General features: G+C 44.7%; 1 protein-coding gene across 4 annotated transcripts in view; it reads right to left on the bottom strand.

The window, feature by feature from the left end:
• VIT (vitrin) overlaps window positions 1-15,380 on the bottom strand; it is a 96,567-nt gene extending 81,187 nt beyond the window's left edge. For all 4 annotated transcript variants that reach the window (XM_059188648.1, XM_059188649.1, XM_059188650.1 and 1 more), the window contains exon 1: window positions 15,140-15,380. The gene's annotated coding sequence lies outside the window, so the exon portion shown is untranslated. The remainder of the gene's footprint in view (window positions 1-15,139) is intronic.
• Between the last annotated feature and the right edge of the window lie 6,655 nt (window positions 15,381-22,035).

Genomic DNA, 22,035 nt, shown 5'->3' with positions numbered 1-22,035 from the left:
AGTCCCTTATCTGCATTTGGGTGGAAATGTTTGAGAAGGTTTGGTGTTAGTTCTTCTTTAAGTGTTCAGTGGAATTCACCAGAGAAACCATCAGACCCAGGGCTTTTTATTGTCAGATTTTTGATTACTGATTCAATCTCCTTACTCGTTACGGGTCTATTCAGAGTTTGCGTTTCTTCAGTCTTGGTAAGCTTTGTGTTTCTAGAATTTGTCCACTTCAGCTAGATTATCTAATTTGTTGGCATACAATTGTCCATAGTACTCTCCTATAATTTTTTTATTTTAATAACCATGCAGTGATTGCTTTAGAGAATGAAAATTGGGTAAGTAGTGATCAAAGACAGAAGTGAGTCTGATGGTTTTGTTCTATTTCAATCTTACTCTGTGCACATATGTTAATAAGTCAGAATTAATAGAATAACTTTTTTTGAAGATTGAACATTGATAATGTTGATATCAAATAAGAAGCTACAATAATCTCCTAGCCTACTCCTTGCTGTCTGCTCTCTGGGTACCAGGTCACCCTTCCCTCCCGCTGGGAGGACTAGCTTCCTAAAGCATGGGTTAGATTGTCCATTCACCGTCTCAGACTCCTTCTTCACAGTCCACTCATCCTATTCAGAACAGAGCCTGAATTCCTTGGTGAGCCATTACAGACTCTTCCTGAAATGGCTCCACTTCCATCTCAAACCATCACACTGCAATTCTTTCCTGTAATCCTCTCCTTGGACCCACAGCACACCTGGGGTCCGAGAAGGGTCTTTGTCTACATGCAGCACCTCCGTGTCTTGTCCCGGACCCTTACTATTGCCCTTTCTGGAATACCTTCCCACTCCTCATCTGCTTCTCACAAGCCTATCCAGCCTATCCGAGGTTCAGCTCATGAGCCACCTCTTCCTTATAAATCTCTGCCATCTCCTAAATTCAAAATTCATCTTCATTCATGAATCCATTTCATCACTCAGAAAAAGTTGTGTGTCTGCTCTGTGCTGGGCAGAGAGGATCCCAGGGCAGGTCCACTCACCAAGTTGCCTGGAGGCTTCTAGAAGGAGTCTGAGGCACCTTCATCATAACTAACACTGACGGAGCTCATACTAAATGTCAGGGATATTCATTTGATCTTTACAATAACCCGATGGGGTGGGGGTTCCTTCCTGCCTTAATTTTAGAGGTGGAAATGTAGAGGTTTGCAGAGGGGGGGGTGCTTGGCCTCAGGTCCCACGGCTGGGAAGAAGGGGAACTGGACTTCAAATTGGGCTTCCTGAGCCCAGAGCCTTGCCTTTATAGTTCACCATTTGCTACAGCTGTTGCATAATAACCAAGGGCACTTCCCTCATCTGTTCTGATGTCATTGGTCTGGGTTGGTATTGATATTGTTTTAAAGCTCCCCAGGTGTCTCCCCTGTGCAGCCAGAGTTGAAGATTTTTGTTGAAAAGCAAACAGTGATGGCAAAAGGGGAGGTTGGGCAAATAGCCGTGAGGCGTGGGCGTCGGAAGGGCCTTGAATTAGTTGAACTGGCAGGTTGGAACACAACGAGTGGTGAGGGCAGGCCACGACCCAGGGGACGGAGCAGCTTCAGAAACTGGGAGCTGCTCCGAGAGGCCAGGAGACGAATCAGCCTGTTGAGAGGAAAGAAGGGGCCATGTTGGCCTTGAATGTCACGCCTAAAGAATGTGCAATTGATCCTTTAGGCAATAGGGAGACATGGAAGACTTAAAAGTTATTTTTACATTCATCATTTTTAATAAGCCCCCGAGAGGTTTACTTGAGCCCCTCACTTGCAGAAAATCGGCCCTAGTGGGCGTGTAAGATTTATGCAATGCTGATGTTTGTCTGATCTATGACTCTACAAGGGGGAGCACCTAACAATATTCTTTGTCCACAAGGCAGAAAGAGCCAGTGTCCATCTGGAAACATTTAATAGTTATGAGAGGCTTGGGCTGTATTTCCAAAATGCCAAAAATCCCCTGAGGACTGACATCTCTGAACGGGGAGAGGCCACATCTGCAACCTTACTTTGCCATCTCTGCCTGATGTAAAGCCTCGGCCGCTTGTCAGTGGATGTGGGTTGATCTAGCGAGATCCTAGGAGGGGCCTTTACCATGTGGAGGTGGCCTCCATCTGTATACAAACCTTCACACAGATCGTATTCCTCTGGGCTGGGCCTGAAACACTGCATTTGCTGTTGCCATGACACCAGCAGCCACTACTACAATCCCCCAGGATTTTGTGGAGAGGGAGAAAGAGAAAGGGAGGGAGCCAGAAAGTGTGGTGGTTTTTCTTTCTTTCCTTATTTTCCTTCTCTTTCCAATTCCTTCCTTCTTTTATCTTTTTGGTTGAAGATTTGTTTATTTATTTTAGAGAGGGTGGGAGGGGCACAGGGAAGAGAGAGAATCTTAAGCAGGCTCCACGCCCAGCGCAGAGCACAAGGCAGGGCTCCATCTCATGACCCTGAGATCACCCACAACCCCAGCCAAAATCAAGAGTCAGACGCTTAACCGGCTGAGCCTTCTTTTACCTTAAAGAAACACCAAGAGAAAAGTGCAAGCGGAATAGTGAGGGAGGCAGGGGCGATTTTGCCTTTTCTCCGTGATGGTTCTGAAGAATGTACTAGGCTGCTTGAAGATATGCTCCCCATCAGACTGTGTGGACCGGATGCCGTTGGCTACCTAAGAAGAGCGGCTGCTTCCCCACTTCCTCTTACCCAACACAGCCCCAATTTGATAAAAAGAATAAATACACACAGATGATTCAGAGGAAGCTGCTCCATCCCAGTTCCTGGGGTGGCTCCTGGTTCCAAGTCTAAGCCAAGGTTTATTTATGTACATTCTCCCCTCTTGCTGGGGATTGCCTCAGAATCTCAGGCTTGAGCCTATCAGCATAGCCTCACTCTCTGCGTGATGGCACCAAGTTCAAAGACGGGCTGTGTCCTGTGTTGTATCAGACAAACAGAATGGAAAGACATAGTCTTGTATTCTTCAGGGAGAGAGGTTCCCTTCCTTGTTGGTGTGCTGGCAACCATCTTGTGACCATGAGACAAGTCTGTGAGAAGCAAGTCAACACCAAAAGGTGGAAAGCAGCCAATAAGTCACAGAGAAATGGAGCTGGTGCTCTGTCTGTCTTGTGCCTAGAGGCTGGGCCCACCTCTGGACCACCTGACAGGGGAGGTAATGTATTTCCCTTTTGGTTGGGCTTGCAGGGAATAAAAAAGTATTCCTGACTGCTTCCTAACTAACAGTACCTGTCTTTTTAAGTGAAGTCTAATAATGCCAGAATCTGTAAGACACTTTCTCAACAATTCTCGCGTCTGAATCACCTAAGAACCTCTTGAGGAAGTAGAATGGACATTATTCTTTCCATAATTCAGAGCAGTGAAGTGACTCGTCTAAGGCTAGATCTCTATTTTAGTCTTGAGCTCTTGTTACGACATCAAACCTCTCACATAGCTATTACTGTAAATCCCAAATAGTTCTGTGATTCATTATATACTATTATTCTAAAATAAGAACTCCACCCCTCATTTGTGTAATATTTTGCATGTTTAAATGCCTGGTGACATCTAGGGCTTCAATCTCAAAAGACCCCTGAAATGAAGATCTCAAATATTATAGTCAGATGCAGAAATAACACTCACAGAAATTGTGCGACTCAGCTGGTCTGGCAAAAAAAAATAACCTCGGCCAATCAAGACCTCCCTTGTGATTTTAGCTTCAGGAACCTGAAAGCCTTGGAAATTGTGGGAGCCAACTTGAAGGCCATATGGGCTCCTGAATAAGATATGGAAGGTGAAGGCAGAAAGAGAGAAGAGAAAGCCTGTGGCCCTGGGAGAAGCAGGGGGAGAGGACACTTTGGTTTCTGGCCACTTCCCAGGTCCCATTTCCAATCTGAAGGAGGTCCAGCTGGACTCCATCTCCTGCGCATGACATAAATGTTTCTGGGTCCTTTTATTCCAGCCAGCTGGAGTTGGTTTCTATTTCCTGAAGCTTTGGTTCAAACCCTTTTCAATTCTGTTGTTTTACTTATCTGTTTCCCTGACATGATTGGTAGGAAAATGAAAACAGTTAAAATGAAAAGGACACCTGGGGCTGCCTGTCCATTGGTAGCACCAAGCAGGGGTCTGAGAGGCTGGGTCCAACTCGGGAGCGAGGCGCCAGGAAGAGGTGTGACAGAGAATTCCATAAGCCGAGAATGAGAATGAGGAACACAACCCGCACACCTGGAATGCTCTGGGAGGCAAACACGGGAGTGGGTGACCTTGAAACTCTGCCGTCAGAATGTCGCTGCGGAGTTCCCAGTATGTTGATGACCGTGGTTCACAAGTGATCACAAAATCACAAGTGATTTTGCCCCCTCCCCTGAAGTCTTGGCGACGTTTGAAGCCATTTTTGGTTGTCGTAATCCGGATGGGGCCTCTACCTCTAGTGGATAGAAGCCAGGATGCTGCGAAATGTCCTGCAGGGCACAGGGCAGCCCCACCAAAAAGAACTCATTATGCAGCATGACAGGGGAGAAACTGATTTGTGAGAACGTTTTTCCCCCAGTGTATTTCTAAGAACATTATGCTTATGGATGTAAATAACCTAGGAATTCCCAACCTAGGAATTTTCCACCAATATAGGGGATTTTTTTTTTTTTTATAACTAAGATGTGAATACCTGAGGATCACTTTCTCCAGGACCACGTTTTTTTTTCCCCAGGACCACTTTTGATCACCATGTACAATCAAGTCCAGTCCTAAAGCAGCGATGGACTGGTGGGCAGTGGGTGGGTGAGGGAGGTCGTCCCTGTGTTTCATCACTGAGCTGTGCCGAGGCCGTGAGCTTCATCCATCCATGTGGCATGGTTTGACATGTCAGAACACCGAAAAGGGAAAGCCTTTTTTGGTGTGCATATCTCAGACCATCATTTTGTACCTCGTTAAGAACCTGACATATGGTAATGCTTACCACATCCACAGAGCCCGCGACCAATAGTGATTTCTAGCGAGCCTGCAAACAGTAATTACGTCTCTGAAGTGGTAGTTTAGATCTTATATTGCCAGTAGGAAAAAAACACTAGTTTGCAGGCATGCCCCCAAATGAGCTCTAAAGAACTCCTTCCGAGAGTTATTTATCCTCCGTAATGGAAGGGCAGTCAGTCTGGGGGAAGGGTTGAGGACCTCAGTAAAAGACGAGGTGGACCATGACCGCGCCTCTCAGTTACTCTGGAAACCGTGCGCCTTTAAAAGATTCTCATGGAGTTTTGGAAGAGGAGCTCCTCTCATCAGAAGGGTCTTTACCTAATGTGTTTGACACTGTGGAGTCGTCCTGATGCCTCCCACTGGGTTTTCTCCCTCGGGCTTTGAGGTTTGTGGTTGCCAAGGGGCCATCCAGTGTGAGTTTGGAGCTGTGCGTCTGGAACCGTCCAGCTGCGATCCCCAGAGCCTCGACTGGCCCGAACACTCTGTGCTTTTTGGTCGGACTTCAATTCTGAGGCACAGAAAAAACATCTTGGGCTCTCACACAGCTTTCCAGCTGAGGTGGGAAGGGAGAGGAGGGTGTGTCTGTAAGGTCCATAGCATCTTCCCGTTGGCCTCTTGGTAACAAGGGGTTCGTCACAGGTGACAGGGTCCCAGTGGTCCCCATGCGGGGGAGAGGCCAGTGCAGGGCTGTGGGTCAAAGCACATTCTTGAATCCCAGACACCACAGGTTCAGTGGGGGGGGGGGGGGTGTCAGGGGAGGAGGGGGCAGTCACTAAGGCTGAGCCATTGAAGGCATGGAGGATTAAGTCCCCGCAGTCGGCGAGAACCAGCAGAAGGAGTCATTTTTGAAGCAGGAGACCTGGGTCTCTGAAGGGAGCCATGTAGCATCAGGCTCCAAGGACGCCCTCCGGACCATCCTCAGCGCTGCCAGAGCCTTCCAGCTCTCTTTCCCGTCTCTTCTGACAATTTAGGCCCTGCTGTCCAGTGGTCTGTTACATGAGATGGGATTGTCTCTTTGTTCTTCATGGAAAGACTTAGAAGTGTAGAGTCGCCTCCGATACCAACAGCTTCATTCACTGAGCACTTTCCATACGCTTCCCTCGGCACAGGGGCCATCTTGTTTCACTATCATGGTGAGCCTACGGGCTAGCTACAATGATGCCCATTTCTCAGAGCAGGAAATCGAGGTTTAGAGAATTTAGTGAGCTGTCCAAGGGTGGGATGAACAGGGAGCAGCTCCAGAACTCCACCCCAGGCCTCGCATTTAACCCAACTGACTGCCCCATTCTACCACACTCCAGGATGGGTTCACCTTCCTTTTCGCCCTGACACATATTCTGAGGCTTTTTGAAATAACTCTGTTGACAGTAGTTAAGAGGCTCGCTTGGAAATACAGATGTTGTGTGATAGTTGTGTAATACAGTTGTCTTGGCTGTAAGGTCAGGAGATTTTTTGGGGGGTCCTATCTGGGCCTGAACTCGCATATAGCTTTCTCTCTCACACAAATGTTATTCAGGGTAAAGTGATGCTCCAGGCCTATTTTTAAGTTTAACCAGGCATAACACACCCATCTAAATAAACATTGGAGTGTATTGTAATTGACTGTGGAATGAGATGTTAAAATGGGAGGATGCTTTGTCTTAGCTTCAGCTGAGACTACAGGAGAACTACTTCCACGTTCCCGAGTGGTCTCCCTGATGGTTCTCTCATGACTGTGTGTCCCCCGGTTCCCCTCCTGCATCTGGGGAGAGGGATAAGGAGGGAAGACAGCTAAAACAATTCCTGCTGTCCAGTCTCCAGCTTCCCTCTTGGCTCCTCCAACTGTGGTGTGGTCTGGAGGGAGGCAGTCAGCCAGGCATCCTGGCTCTTGGTCACTATCTTTGGAAGTCCAGCTTGGATGCCCAGTAGCCCCATTTGAGATGACTGACTGGTTGTGTCTCTTGGTCTTGGGTGCACAGTGGCCTGGTGTCTGGCTCACGATTTAGACATCTACAGGAGAGGAAAGAGCTTGTGGTAAACCAGCCGCTGTGTGAGCATCAGCCTGGGGTCACTTCAGGTCCTGCCCAAGCCAGGTGCACAGAGGGCTGAGGAGGCCACAGCAGGAAGCACAGGAGAAAGAGTGGTGGGTGTTCAGAGGCTGAGCAAGGAACCCCGTAAACCTCCAGCCAGAGCTATGTAACAGCACCCGGAGTTCCCAACAAATGGGCAGCTTCTCGAAACCCACAGAGGTGCCCCCCATGAACGAGAAACCCCTGTATGTGCCGGCCAAGCCCAAGGAACCCAGGGGGCCAGCTTATGACAATATCTGCTTACAAGGTCCTTCTGTCCCCTTACCTTTCCTCTGTGTACCCACTTCAGCTCTGGACATGAAGATACTGTTGTTAGCGGCCAAGGGGAGGAGGAGGAGAGGCACAGAGCAGAGAAAGAAAGAATCCAGTCCCTCGCCCTTCCCCACAGCAGCAGTTAGGCCCCGGGGGCTGGGTGAAACTGGAAACTGTGACCGCCATTGTTCAGTTTTTAAGCATTACTTAAGGGTTACATTCATATTAATGATGAAACTGATTGTTTTGGGAATGTGATGTGGGCAAGGTCTTTTTAAAAATTCTGAGTGTGGCCTGAAATATTAGGGGACCTACTCAGATTTCATCCAGGGCAGAGGCAAGAGTGGCATGTGAAGTGTGTGAGTGGGAAATGGGGGGCTCCTGGGGAAACTCGAGGAACATCTGGATAGTGCACCCCACGTCGACTTGTCCAAGTACCTCCATATTACCTTTCTTCTTCATGCTGCTCTTCCAGACACTGTGGCCTGTCCAAGCCTGGTGCTACCTCAGGACCTTTGCCTTTGCTCTTTCGTCTGCCTGGATTGTTCTTCCCCTAAGTATCCACATAGGTTGCTCCATGGCTTTGCCGTCGCCTCTCTCTCTCTCTCTCTGTTTAAATGTCCATTCACCAGACACTTATCTAACGATGCCGTGCAAATCATCACTTCATCTCACTGCTCTGTCTGGTCCCCTTAGTCTATAGTCTTAGGTCTTTCACAGCCCATAATACCACCAGAGCTCTCACGTGTATCTGTTTATTGTGTGCTCCTCAGATTGGCACTCTTCTAGGGGAACCGAGCCTATTTTGTTCACTCTCCTTCCTGAGCCTGTAGAATTATAATGGCACATGATGGCGGCCCAATAAATACTTGTTGTTCCTGTCATTCAGGGTTATCTCTTCTTCCCCAAATTCCTTTTACCTTTCGGACTATAGATTCACTCACTCTATTATACAAGCAAAGCCAGTCTAGGCAAGCTGACTTGCACCTTTATTTCCAAAGCCTGTTTTCTCTGGGACACAGAGGAAGCCCGAGGACAGAATTCACTTAGCATTGAGATGCCAGTGGCCTGATCTCTTGGAAAATATACATTGGGTTCCCCTGAAGGAATAGTTTCTCTCTCTCTCTCTCTTTTTTCTTTTTGAATCTGAGAAGAAAGAATGCAGAGTCCCTTCTCACTCTAGCCTGAAGGGTGGTTTTTATGATTTTTTACCACATGTCCACACAAAACTTTAGCCTTTCTCTCACTGAAGGAAGGAATTTGAGAAATTTTTACTAGACTGTTGTCAACGTAGAGACCCTTATCAGGGAACATGGTTCTCTGAAGAAGTCTGAGTCATTAGGAAACAAGTTTCCTTCTGTGCCTTGCTGCTAACTTAGCCCTGAAGTGAAGATAAAGGACAATTTGGGGGGACTGGCTACTTCTAGGGCTTGATAATGAGGTCTGCTCCTCAGCCTCCCCCTGGGAGTCAGGTCTGCCCAACACACCTGCCAAGTGTCCTTAAGTCAGGAGCTCATCTAAGAATGATGGAAATAAAACACCTTCACTCCCCTCCTTCAGGATTACTCTTGTGTCTCTACTTGCAAGAGGGAATAGTTTCTTTGGAAATTACTTGGCTTGAAAGTGATGTTTTCAAGGATGGCAAAGATTAATTTGGTGTGGTGACAGAAAAACCAGGAGCACGTGTACTCGTTGCCTGGTAGGTTAGGAACGTGAGCTTTGGAAAGAGACTGCTTGGGTTTAAGGTTGAGCTCTGTCACTTACTGGCTGTGTGACCTTGGACAACTTACTCAACTTCTCAGTGTCTCAGGAGTCAGTCTGGTTACTGAGTGGTTACAACCTACCTCACAGGGTTGTTGTTAGGATTAAATAAGTGACTTCATGAAGAGGGCTTAACCCAGTGTCTGTATGGATGTTGGCAAATATGATTTTTTATTGTTCGGTGGTGGTGAGTCATGAGTACCATCATTGTTGTCATCATTTTTGTTTCCACCCACTTGCAAATAGGGCCTGTGTAGACTCTAGTTGAATGAACTCTATGGAGTCAAGGCAACCAATTAAGTCTCTCTCAACAAGGCACTGCCCAGGGTAATTGTGGCTTAATTCTGGGACTTGTTGGTGAAGGAACCACTTGGGTTTGTGATTGCCATTGACCTCAATTCTTCTAGGGCCCCAAAATGGAGCGATTCTACACCTGTGTTCCCTCCTTCTCTCTCGGAGATTTATAGGATCTTTAGCCCATTCTCATGAAAATCTTCTAGATGACTATAGGACAACTGAACCAATCAAGTGGCTGAGGAATGATAGCTAGCATTTTTAAAAAGAATTGGAAAGCACGTAGTGAAAGAATAGGAAGCAGAAATGAGCCTGTGCCTTTTTAAAAATTGTAACACCAGGGGTGCCTGGATGGCTCAGTGGGTTAAAGCCTCTGTCTTCAGCTCAGGTCATGATGGGATAGAGATCGGGCTCTCTCCTTAGCAGGAAGCCTGCTTTTCATCCTCTCTCTCTCTCTGCCTGCCTCTCTGCCTACTTGTGATCTCTGTCTGTCAAATAAATAAATAAATAAAATCTTAATAAATAAATAAATAAATAAAATTGTAACCCCAAAATAAAACACAAACACAAAAGTAATTCCTAAACTGAATGTAAACCAAACTACTGTTCCTTTTGTTCCAAGACCCGTGGCTTGTAGATTTAACTCAGAAGAGGACTTTGATCTCAGCTCACCTTTCTCCCTCAGGATATTAGCGCTGGAATGTGGCAATGGATTTCAGCCGAGCCACAACACCTGCTGCCCGGTGCAGGCTGCCACACGATGTGTAGCTCTTACAGGTCTCAGCTTGGAGCGTCACCTGGTGCCTGCTTTGTGCTGTCCCAAGGCAGCCCCAAGCACTTCAGATACACGTCTCTAAGGAGATTTCTTTAAGATTTGCATTCTGTTGAAGTGGAAAAGTTTTCCACTTGATTAAAAACAAATTCTAAACCCCGTATCCACAACTGTTTGTGTAACAGGTGAGGTAACCACAGAAAAATGCAATGAACAAGACCAAAATAGTCTTTGCTCCATTGTGAAGGTGGGGCTCTGGGAATCTCCTTGGATTTTGGTCCTTCACCTCCTGGTCTGCAAACAGGAACTCACCTAGGTGATCTTAGACTGATTTAAATGTCTGTGTGTGTGTGTGTGTGTTCGAATTAATTTAATTTAATTTTTTAAAAAAGATTTTATTTATTTATTTGACAGACAGAGATCACAAGTAGGCAGAGAGGCAGGCAGAGAGAGAGGAGGAAGCAGGCTCTCCGCTGAGCAGAGAGCCCGATGTGGGGCTCAATCCCAGGACCCTGAGATCATGACCTGAGCCAAAGGCAGAGGCTTTAACCCACTGAGCCACCCAGGCGCCCCTAATTTAATTTAATTTAACTTTTATGCTTCAGTTCCAAAAGTTGTTTGGTTCTTTTTTATGCTGTTTGTGTCTGTTGAACTTATTTTGTTCTTGTGTTGTTTTCCTGAATCATTAAATTCCTTAGCGCTGTACTCACTTGTGAATTCTCTGTCAGGTTGCTCATGTCTCTCCATTTCTTAGGGTCAGTTACTAGTGGTTTCCTGTGTTCCTTTGGTGACATCTTTTCTTGGTTCTTCATGACGCTCATAGCTTTGTGAAGGTGTCCAGTTACCTCTTCTAGACTTTATGGCCTGACTTCAGTGACAGAAGATTGCTTCGGTCAGGTGACCTCACTGGTGGGTCGAGGCATGCCAGAGCAGACTGTGACCCTTGGTCTAGTGGGACTTGCAGAGGCTCCAGGTCCAGGAAGGTGTGCTGGGGTCCCCAACATTGGCAACTGGGTAGTCCTGGGTGAGCACATTGGGGGTATCTGCAAGGGCTGTTTGTGTCTTAGTGATGCCTCAGCATCCCGAGGCTGGAGACCAGGGCAGGCGGTGGTGAGGGCCAGAGCTGGCGGTGTGCATTCAGGGGCTGCAGGGATCAACAGCAGGGGACTGGGTAGGCCGCAGGGGCCAGGTACAGACTGACCTCAGGGCAAGGGCCAGGCCCCACTGCTGTGCACTAGCAGGTGTCGCCCCTGACTGTCCTCATGCACTCCCATGGTCGCAGGGTCTTGCCACATAGCCTGTGCCACCAGCAGTCGAGGCTGGTGATGGGAGTTGGACCAGTGGGGTACAGGTCCGCCACTGTCGAGACTGGTTGCCAGGGAGCCCAGGGATGCAGGCAAGTGACCGGAGTTAGGGCTGGATCTGGGCTGACAGCTGGCGTTGGCGTGCACTCCTGCAACTTCATTAAAAATGAGTAACCAGCACTATATCCAATGGCTACTGCTGATGCCACGCCTAAATGTGTCCTGCTCTACTGCTCCTTTCTTTACCTCTTCTCTGCACCCGCAGAAGCTGCTCATTGCCACACGCATAAGGACCTGTCATACCGGTAAAAGGTAGCAGGTTCCCCAGGCAATTCTCTAGCTCACTCTCTGCATGCTCAGAGGGCCAGGATTTCCGCCACCTCTTGCAAACCACAGAGGGACCCATTCTTAGGCATTCTGTTGCTTATCATTTGCTGATTGATGAATTAGCTCACATCCTCTGGATGATGAAATGGCAACACATTTCTAATAATTACATTAATATCAGATAATTTCTCAAATCTGTTTGCTTCCCACAGGCACAGAGTTAATGTTTAAAAGTTTGAAGGATATTAAGATCGCTTTGTTTCACAGCCGATCAGATTTCTTCCTTCCAGACACATATAATAAAGAAAACATTTCTAACGTTTGGGTGCTGACATTGTACCAAGCACCAATGGGAGTTTTTTGCCACAACCCTATGAGGTAGGCACTGATAACAGACACCTTTTACAGGTGAGAAAACTGAAGCCCAAGAAAGTTTAGTAACTTGCCGAAGTTAACACATTTAAGAAGGTGTGGATCTGGGGTGCCTGGGTGGCTCAGTGGGTTAAGCCTCTGCCTTCAGCTAAGGTCATGATCCCAGGGTCCTGGGGTTGAGCCCTGTATCAGGCTATCTGCTGCTTTCCCCTCTCTCTCTGCCTGCCTGCTTCTCTGCCTATAAATATCTCTCTGTCAGATAAATAAATAAAATCTTTAACAAAAAGCGAGGGGGGGGGCGGATCCTTCTGTTGGACTCCCAGCGTATCTATACAGTGCAAGGCCTTGGCCTTGGCCTTGGATGGAAGGCCTTAAGTTCAGGTATTTGATATTATCTCCACATGAGTGTTCACAGATAGTCATAGAAATGCACCAGAAAACTGAAAGAAGTCTGTTATAAAATGTAGACCACACTGTCCTTAGTAACATATATAGGTAACATATATAGTAATATATATAATAATACAGTAATATGATATATAACATGTATATACATATCTATACCATTGTGTTACATTTATATAATATGCAGTTATGCTACATTTCATTTATTTAAAATTTTTTAAAAAGATTTTATTTACTTATTTGATAGAGATCACAAGTGGGCAGAGAAGCAGGCAGAGAGAGAAGGGGAAGCAGGCTCCCCACTGAGCAGAGAGCCCCAGGGCTCGATCCCAGGACCCTGGGACCATGACCCAAGCCAAAGGCAGAGGCTTTAACCCACTGAGCCACCCAGGCGCCCCAACATTTCATTTTCATATATATCAAAAAGTTATTAGGTAAATATAAATATTTTAAATATACCACAGGGTTTGGAGCCTCTTTACTTTGTAATGTACAGAGGCCTGCCACTTCTTGATATTGGAGAGGTCCCAGGGCACGGGACCATAGCGTTAGGAGGGAAACTTAGAGACTACCTTGGCCAACTTCCTCGTTTCCCATGTGAGGAAACGGGGACACAGAGATGTGGAGTATCTTCCCCAAGGTCACAGAGCTGGAATACCCTTCTATTGAGAGAGCACATGCTGCCCGCACTCCCTGGCTTCTGCTTCCAAGGAAGTAAGGAAGTAAGCTACGCATGTAGCCACAGGTAACATCCCGGAGGCCACGAAACATTTATTTTGAGACCAGTGACTCCTTTCAGTGTAATCTGGTTTTGAATAAGGGGCCGGGGCCAGATAACATGTCTATAGAACTTGACACGTTTCAAAACCCTATTGGAGCTGGGAATCAACATTGAACCTCGTGACCACCATGGGAGGGGTGCAGGCAGGCATTGCGATTTCTCCTTTTCGGATGGGGAAGCAAGTCAGGCAATGTTGCACCCCTTTCCCAGGGTGACCCAGCCAGGCAGTAAGAACCAGCACTGTACTATAGGACCGCAAGCTCGCAGTGCGCTACCCCTACAGCTTTCCTGCGTGCCTGTACGTCCGGCAGGAACCACAGGCGAGAACAGCACAAGAATTTCTGTTTTCCCGATGCTGTTCATAAACCATTTCAAACCCAGGGCCTTTTTTTTTTTTTTTTTTTTCCTGAAAGAAACTATCTTCCTGTAATCAGGAACTTGGCCAAAGAGATAACTAGATCTTCTAAATAATATCCCTGGAGATAGCGCCATTTAAGATAGATCCTAAGCATTTCCAATGTACTTTAGGTGTTTCCTTTCCAGGGTGAGGTGTAAGATATATTTAAATCAAGCTTAGTCTGGGAAACCGGCACATTGCAATTAAAAATGCAGCCCTTTAGTCTCTCAATTCTCTATCTAAAGCCCTTTTACAAAAGAGGGTATTTTAATTCAATAAATAAAAGACAGACGCATCCAGCTTTCCTACCGGAGGAGGCGTAGCCACCACTCTCAGCTAACACACATAAGAGAGAAAATACACAAACAAATAGTGTTTGATCTTGCTTCGCTGCAGGCTGTTTTCATCTTTCAAGAGACAGAGGGAAAAACAACCTCAGAACTTTACCACCAAAACTTCCAAATTTATTGCCATGCAACGTAATGGCAAAATGCTATTTTCTTAGCGCTCACATTTTTTGAATAACCTCCACGGCCAAGAATGCCTGGTTTTATTTTTACAATAAGCCCAAAGAAAATCTGGAATTCTGCTCTCGATCTGAGGATGGCAAAGATGCCTGGGTTTTTCGGAACAAACCATTGAGTCTAACTATTCAATCTTATCCTCTCTGTTTAACCTGGGCTTGAGGCATGTATTTCATGTTTATGCTGGTTTGACACCAATCATGCTTAAAAGAGATTTTGTACTCTGTTTCCCTGGGCAAAGTCGAGCTACAATAGTAGACTTAACAATACCAGCCCTTTCTCGGGCTTATCGGTTAAAGAAGCATTCAGCCTAAGAAAACACTTCCAGTATAAACAAGATACAGAATTGTATAACTAGCCACATTCCACCCAGATCTGAGTAGAGAGAAGTTCAGATCCACACTAAATCATTTCTCTTCACTTAGCATCAATGTGTCCATTTCTCATACTGCTTTTCATATATTGTTAGAAGCAATTTGTTACATTGTTATCATATTCCATAGAGGAAGCAAGGTACAAAAAAGGACAGTGTGATAAAGAGACTCATGTCATACTTTCTAACTTGTTTTAACCGTAATAACATTGGTTTAAAAATACAGTGAAAGATCTTGTTCTAATCTTATCACACCACAATTCATTTATAGTTGACTTAATATATATAATTAATATTATATATAATAATATATAATATGATCTATATATATATATAATATGATCTATAGTTAATCATAATATTAGTCGTTTACAAGGATGTCAACTTCCCCCACCCCCTCCCAATTCTCCTGAGACTAAAATTTGTACAGAATGATTACTTGGTCAAGGTATGTATTGCCGTTTCTTCATGACAAATACATTTTAAGGTTTTATAATAAGGAATGGAAAGCAAACTATCTACATAGCTGAGTAATTCATCAGACATACCTTGTTTGAAGAGAGCAATTTTTTTTTTCAAAAATTTTCCACCACACAGAATGGATATCCTTTTTTCCTTGAGCTTTTCTGCATCACAAATCCCATCCAAATTATCCTAAAGAAGAAACAAGGAGAGGTCCAAGCAACTTTTCTCTTTTCTCAGAGGAGCTAATCAAACATTCCCATCAACCTCTCAGCACTTTGAAAAGCACATTTTAGCCACACACACACATACACACACACACACACACACACACACTCACACACTGCTTCTCACACTGGTTTTAGTGCTGAATTAGGCGGTCCTCTTTCAAATTTCCACTCCCACTTGCTTTTCTTTGGGGTAAGGATTTCTAAATATTCTTTTCTAGCCTAAAGCACACATTTTCAGTAAGCAAATTCTATAATTAGAAATTCTAAAAAGTGGAAGAGAAGTGCCTCGATAAAATGGGAAATAAAACATATACTTTAAAAAGGACTTACATGGGGCAATTAAATTTTCTTTCTTTTTCAAATGCCAGTGAACAGCTGATCAAACTGCATAAGGAAAGAATGCTGCGGCGCCAATACCACCACGCTGGTTCCACTGGGCTCTCACTCTTAGAGTTGAAAACACTTACTTTTCCTACATGGTAATGCTATTTTTTGGTTAACTGGCTTCGGTCCTTTCTGTGTTTTGGCAAGCTTAATGAATGACTGTAGTCGGTACTGCCAGTAACAGGACACAAGATAATAATAGTGGGAAACAAAACCTGACTCACGTTTCAAAAAACTAATGGTGATTCACGTCTTAAGTGAAATCTGCTGATTTTAGTTATTATTGGTGTCATCAATTAAATGGAGGGGATTCAGACTCAAAACATCCATGTGCAGGAGCATTTCGCACCATTAAAAAAAACACAGGAACACGTACATCTGGCACTCCTTGAGAGTCAGTAGGACGGAGCATCTTTTCTCTCCAGCAGGGCGGGAGGCAGCACAGAGCCATTCCTCCTCCTGCTGGGGAATGTGCACTCCCGCAGCCCGAAGCAGACTCCTCACTCCCAGCAGCTGTATCTGTGGGCACCGACTTTGCTCCTTATTTAAGATTAAGGCTATAACACTATTTAACTTTCCCCCCTCCATTTGGTTCTGCATTTAAATTATTTTAGTCCTGTTTCTTCCTTCACAAAACCCTGAGCCTAAGACCATTTGTAGTAAAGGTGGTGTTGCCCATACGGAGGACGTCTGATTCCACCGTCAGGGAGTCAGGGAAGGTTCAGATGAAATATACCCCCAAACCGAATTAATAATGATAATAATAATAATAATTATCATTTATTGAATACTTACTTTTGCTAGGAATGGTGATAACCCTCTACGTATATCACCTCATTTAATACTTAGAAGAACCTGGAGAGGCCAGTGCTATTATTCCCATTCCTCCGATAAGAGAACTGAGGCTCAAAGAGATAGTAACTTTTCAGGGTCACCCAGACAGAAAGGTAACAGCTGGGATTCAAATTCAAGGCTGTGTGATTCAGAGGCAACTGTGCTATTAGCTTCTATATTTCTTTGGAGCTTCTTCTCTTTCACTAATTTGTTTTCTTGTGGTAAATAAGGCAGAAATCAAATGCAAATGTATTGAAATGCATATAAAGAGAGGCTCAAAGAGAAACGCAAGTTAAAAGCAATAATGTGCAGTGATGAAAACTTTTGGAACTACAGTAGTCACTGTAGTGACTCATCTCATCTGTGGGGGACATAGTACAAGACCCCGAGTGGATGCCTGAAACTGACAGTAGTACCGAATCTTACACGTACTATGTTTTTTCCTATATGGACATACCTATGATAAATTTCAATTTAGAAATTAAGCACAATGGAGTGCCTGGGTAGCTCAGTGGGTTAAGCCTCTGCCTTTGGCTCAAGTCATGATCTCAGGGTCCTGGGATCGAGCACCGCATCAGGCTCTCTGCTCGGCAGGGAGCCTGCTTCCTCCTCTGCCTGCCTCTCTGCCTACTTGTGATCTCTGTCTGTCAAATAAATAAATAAAGTCTTCAAAAAAAGAAAGAAATTAAGCACAGTAAGAGACTAACAACAATAACAAATAATAAAATAGGACAATAACAATATACTGTAATAAAGGTCCTATGAATGTGATTACTCTCTCTCAGAGTATCTTACAGTACTGTATTCTTCTTATGATTGTCCAAGACAGTACACAGTGCCTGCACAGAGCGAGGTGACAGACAGAGGCACTGTGCATAGTGTTGGGCTACTGTTGGCCCTTTGGTGATTCATTAGAAGGATCATCTGCTTCCAGCCCAGGCTGACTGTAGCTGAGAGAAACTGCAGATAAGGGAGACTACTGTCCATACGGATGTTTGTACATTATGAAGGCAATTAATGCTAGTGCATTAGTGAACCTTACTAACCATCTAAAATGGTACACTAGCAAATGTTTTGTTGTATATGTTTCATAATGAAAAGAGAGGAAGAGAAATTCTCTGTTCTTTTTTTTTTTTTTTTTAAGATTTATTTATTTATTAGAGAGAGACCGCACAGAGGGTAGGGGCAGAGGGACAGAGAAGCTCTGCACTGAGCACACAGCCCTGACTCAGGGCTCAATCTCACAACCCTGAGATCATGACCTGAGCCTGAGCCAAAGCCAAAGCCAAGAGATGGATGCTCAACTGACTATGCCCCCCAGGGACCCCTAGAAATTCCCTTTTAAAAAAATGTAAATGGAGGGACATCTGGGTGGCTTGGTCAGTTAAGCATCTGCCTTCCCAGATCATGATCCTGGGATCCTGGGATCGAGCCCTACATTGGACTCCCTGCTCAGCAGAGAGCCTGCTTCTTCTGCTGACTGCTGCCACCCCCTGCTTGTGCGCTCTCTCTTCTCTGTTAAATGAATAAATAAAATCTTTTAAAAAGTTTTCTTAAAGTAGTGAAATATTACCTTATTTTCATTAGATTGACAAAAATGAGAAAGCTGGAAAACGGCTATGGCAGACATGTGGTGGCCCCAAGAGGCTGCTGAGGGTGTAGGCAAATGTGACCATTCTAGAGAGCCATCAAAGTACTTAGTCACAGTACGTGTGTGCCCAGGGACTCAGGAACTCACTGTGTCGGACATAGTCCTCAGTTAGCTTCTTGCACAGGGCCATGAGAATTCTGTCCTTGGAGAACTAAGGAGTTAAGTATGGGAAATGCACAATATGAAATAGGCAATAGGGCCCCTGGGTGGTTCAGTCGGTTCAATGTCTGCATTTGGCTCAGGTCATGATCTCAGGGTCCTGGGATCGAGTCCTACATTGGGCTCCCTGTTCAGCAGGGAGTCTGCTTCTCCCTCTCCCTCTGCCACTCTGCTTACTTGTACTCTCTGTGTGTGTGTGTGTGTCTGTCAAGTAAATAAATAAAATCTTAAAAAAAAATTTATGCAGCAGCTAGAAGCAAAGGACTACCTGTGGGGCTTGAGCGTGGATTCCCCAGACCAGATCGCCTCAGTCTGCCTGTTGGTCTCAGCACCTGACATTTGACAAGTAACTTAACCTGTTTCTTAGTTTTTCCATCTATAAATGGGAAAAATAATAAAACCTATATTGCAGAGTTATGACAATTAGAGGAATTAATATTTGTAAAGTTCTTGGAACCTTACCTCATGTGAGGCAAATATGATATTAGTGTTTTTTAATTAAGTACAATGTATATCCAATACTGCTGTATTCATTTTATGTTGCTGGGTAAAGTTAGGGTCTTAAGACAACAGCCGCTTAGCGGCTCACAGTTCTGTGGGTCGGAAGTCCCGGCGTGGCCTGACTGGGTTCTCGGCTCAGGGTCTCAAGAGGCTGAAATCAAAACATCCCCTGGACTGGGCTGTTGTCTAGACTCCGGGAGAGAGAATGCACCTTGAGCTGGCTCAGTGGTTGGCGGAATTCAGCCCTTCGGAGCAGTGGATTGTTGGCTGTCAGCCAGGGGCTGTTCTAAACTCCCGAGGCCATTGTCCGCCCCCACCCTGTTACCCCACAGGTGCCTACGTGTTTGTGCCCGTCATGGCATGCTTTATACTTTTCACGCTTGGCTTCTCTCTGACTTTCTCTTCTGCAACAAGCCGGAGGAAACTGCTTTTACTGGGACTCTGTGAGGAGTTTAGGCCCACTGGGATGATCTTCTTATCTTAATGTCAACTGATTAGTAACTCTAATTACACCTACAATGTTGCTCCGCCTGAAACACAAGATAATTGTGCCCCAGGGGCCAAGATCATGGGCCATCTGAGAACTCTGCCTACCCTAGTTATTGGTTTTAAAAACATTCCTTTGAGGGAAAGTGAGAAGCAGAATGAGAAACATAATACAATATTGAAACGGTTAATTTTATGTGTCAATTGTATGCGTCTAACTTGCTGAAGGTGGATCCTAGATTTCTCAGCCTCCATGTTATCTAATTCCTTAGAGTGAATCTCTCTCTCTCTCTCTGTGTCTCTCTCTCTCCCCCCTCTTGGTTCTGTTTCTCTGGAGAGCCCAGACTATTACAAATGCAATTATGAAAATTAAAATGATGCACATAAAACAACAACACACATTTTGCAAGGAACACTTATCAGTGAATGTATACTCAGCAGACCCAGGGTGCTTCCGAGCCTTGAGCCTTGTTCTAGCCATTCCTGATGGCTTCTCTTGGATAGCCGCACGGATCACGTGCTCGCCTTCTTTTTTTTTTTTTTTTTTTTTTTTTTTTTTTTTTTTTTTTTAAAGATTTTATTTATTTATTTGACAGAGAGAAATTACAAGTAGATGGAGAGGCAGGCAGAGAGAGAGAGGGGGAAGCAGGCTTCCTGCTGAGCAGAGAGCCCGATGCGGGACTCGATCCCAGGACCCTGAGATCATGACCTGAGCCGAAGGCAGCGGCTTAACCCACTGAGCCACCCAGGCGCCCCTCACGTGCTCGCCTTCTTCACCGCTTTGCTCACATGTCAGATCCTGAGTGAGACCCTGCTTGGACACCCTGTTTGAAATGGCCCCCACACGCCAGTAATTCCTCTTCCTCTCCTCTGCTTTCTTTTTCTCATAGTGCATATCGCATTTAAACAATATTTACTATTTAATTTTTCATTGTGCACCCTCTGCTAGAATGGAGGCTCTGGGAAGGCAGAGGTTTTTATCTGTTTCGGTCACTGACCTATTCCTCCTAGCTCTTTGAACTGACACGTGATAGTTATATGGTGCGTATTAGTTAAGTGGTTATAAATACGTTAGAATGCTTGCCTGGGGGGAACAGGAATGAGAATGGGGAATTGGAATTAAATGGAATAATAAAAACATTGTAGCAGATGTCCCGGTGTCTGGTGTGGATCAGCGATGATGGTGCTGAGAATTGACTGCACCCTCCACACCCGAGGCCGGCAGGAGCCATGCCTGAGCAAAGGTCAAGCTGGGAGCCCCAGGGAAATCTCTGAAGCTCTTTAATGAAAATGCAATCACAGCTTCCTGGTAAATGGCCTTGAGCTTGCTACATGGCATAAACTGAACTTGTAGATCGTCCCCAGTTGAGAACAGAATTGGTGATGTTTGGTTTTTCCTGATTTACTGCTTGAGATTCTGTTTCGCTTATAAATCACCTACAGATGCTTGAAAGCATCAATTCTTTCCTAAATAACTGTTTGTTACTACGTAAACGTAGTGTCCCGGTCTTTACTGTATCCAAGACAAAACCTCAAATCTCTCTTAGAACATTCTCTATTAAAAGTTTTTATTATTGTCATAAACATTGAACTTGATGGCTCTTTAAAACACGACCTTATATATTTTTTTCCACTCTGGAGATAGAACTCGGGGAAATCAATGCCCTCTTCATATCACAAATCCATTATTTTATGTGACTTTTAAAAATGCAGGATGGCAATTTAAGAGGCTAAGTAATGAGGTAGACTTTTCAGACCCTCCTGATACTTTTACTGTGAGCAGTTATAAAACACAAGAGTTACGCCTTTTATAACACAAGTTCACGGAAATGTCTAAGGCTGTCTCGTGTTTGATGCTACATCAATTTTTCATAGAAATATGATTTGCCTTGGACTCATTTACAGTAGTTTTGAGGCTTTTTTCTCCCTGCATTTTGGTAGAAGCTTATTGCAATAATAAGGTGTTATTTCTGTTTCCTGGACACTTTTGAACACTACTTACAAGTACACCTGTTTTGTGGAGTGTCAGTGTGAGAATTTGCTACCACAATTAACTTTTGTTAAATTTATGGTCTTGTCTGTCGGAAGCAAAGAGGTTATTACAAGAAAAACACAACTTTCAAAAAATGGAAGGAGAAAAACTGAGAATAAGGATCACTTTTGAACAGATAGACGATGAATTTTGCCATGGAATATAAAAAAGCCTCCAACACTGGAAGAAAGCATTCTTAAGAATATATCAGACGGAAAAATTGACTAGAAATTAGAAAGGAGTTATTAATTATGGAACAAAAGATAAACTCAGTGGCACAAAGGCGATAGTGGACCCATGGAATTCATCTTTCTCAGCCTCTTTTTTAAAAACAGAATGTTAGAAAGATTACTACTCCCAAATGCCTCCCTAAAAGAAAGGAGCCGAAATCACTGTAGCAAGTGTTGGACAACACCCCCACTATTCTAGGCCAAATGGACAAAAAAAAAATAAATAAATGCAGATAAATCACTGTGTTTGCATTAGCATAAAAGAGATTCAAAGACCTAAAGGATGATATTTGGAACTGGAGGCTCTAACATAGATCCTAGCATTAAAGAAGGCTGCTGGTCTGGCAGATTAGTAAAATGCAAAAGTACCTTATTCAAAACAAGGGCTCAAAATGTTTGGCAGGAGATCATAGGCCTTATATCTCCGTTTTATGCCAAGTAAGCAAATGGAGTCTAAAATAAAGGACTGGCCCAT

Source organism: Mustela lutreola, chromosome 9, assembly GCF_030435805.1.
Source record: "Mustela lutreola isolate mMusLut2 chromosome 9, mMusLut2.pri, whole genome shotgun sequence".
NCBI classification, from domain to species: Eukaryota; Metazoa; Chordata; class Mammalia; order Carnivora; family Mustelidae; genus Mustela; species Mustela lutreola.
This window is presented reverse-complemented; position numbering and strand designations above follow the sequence as displayed.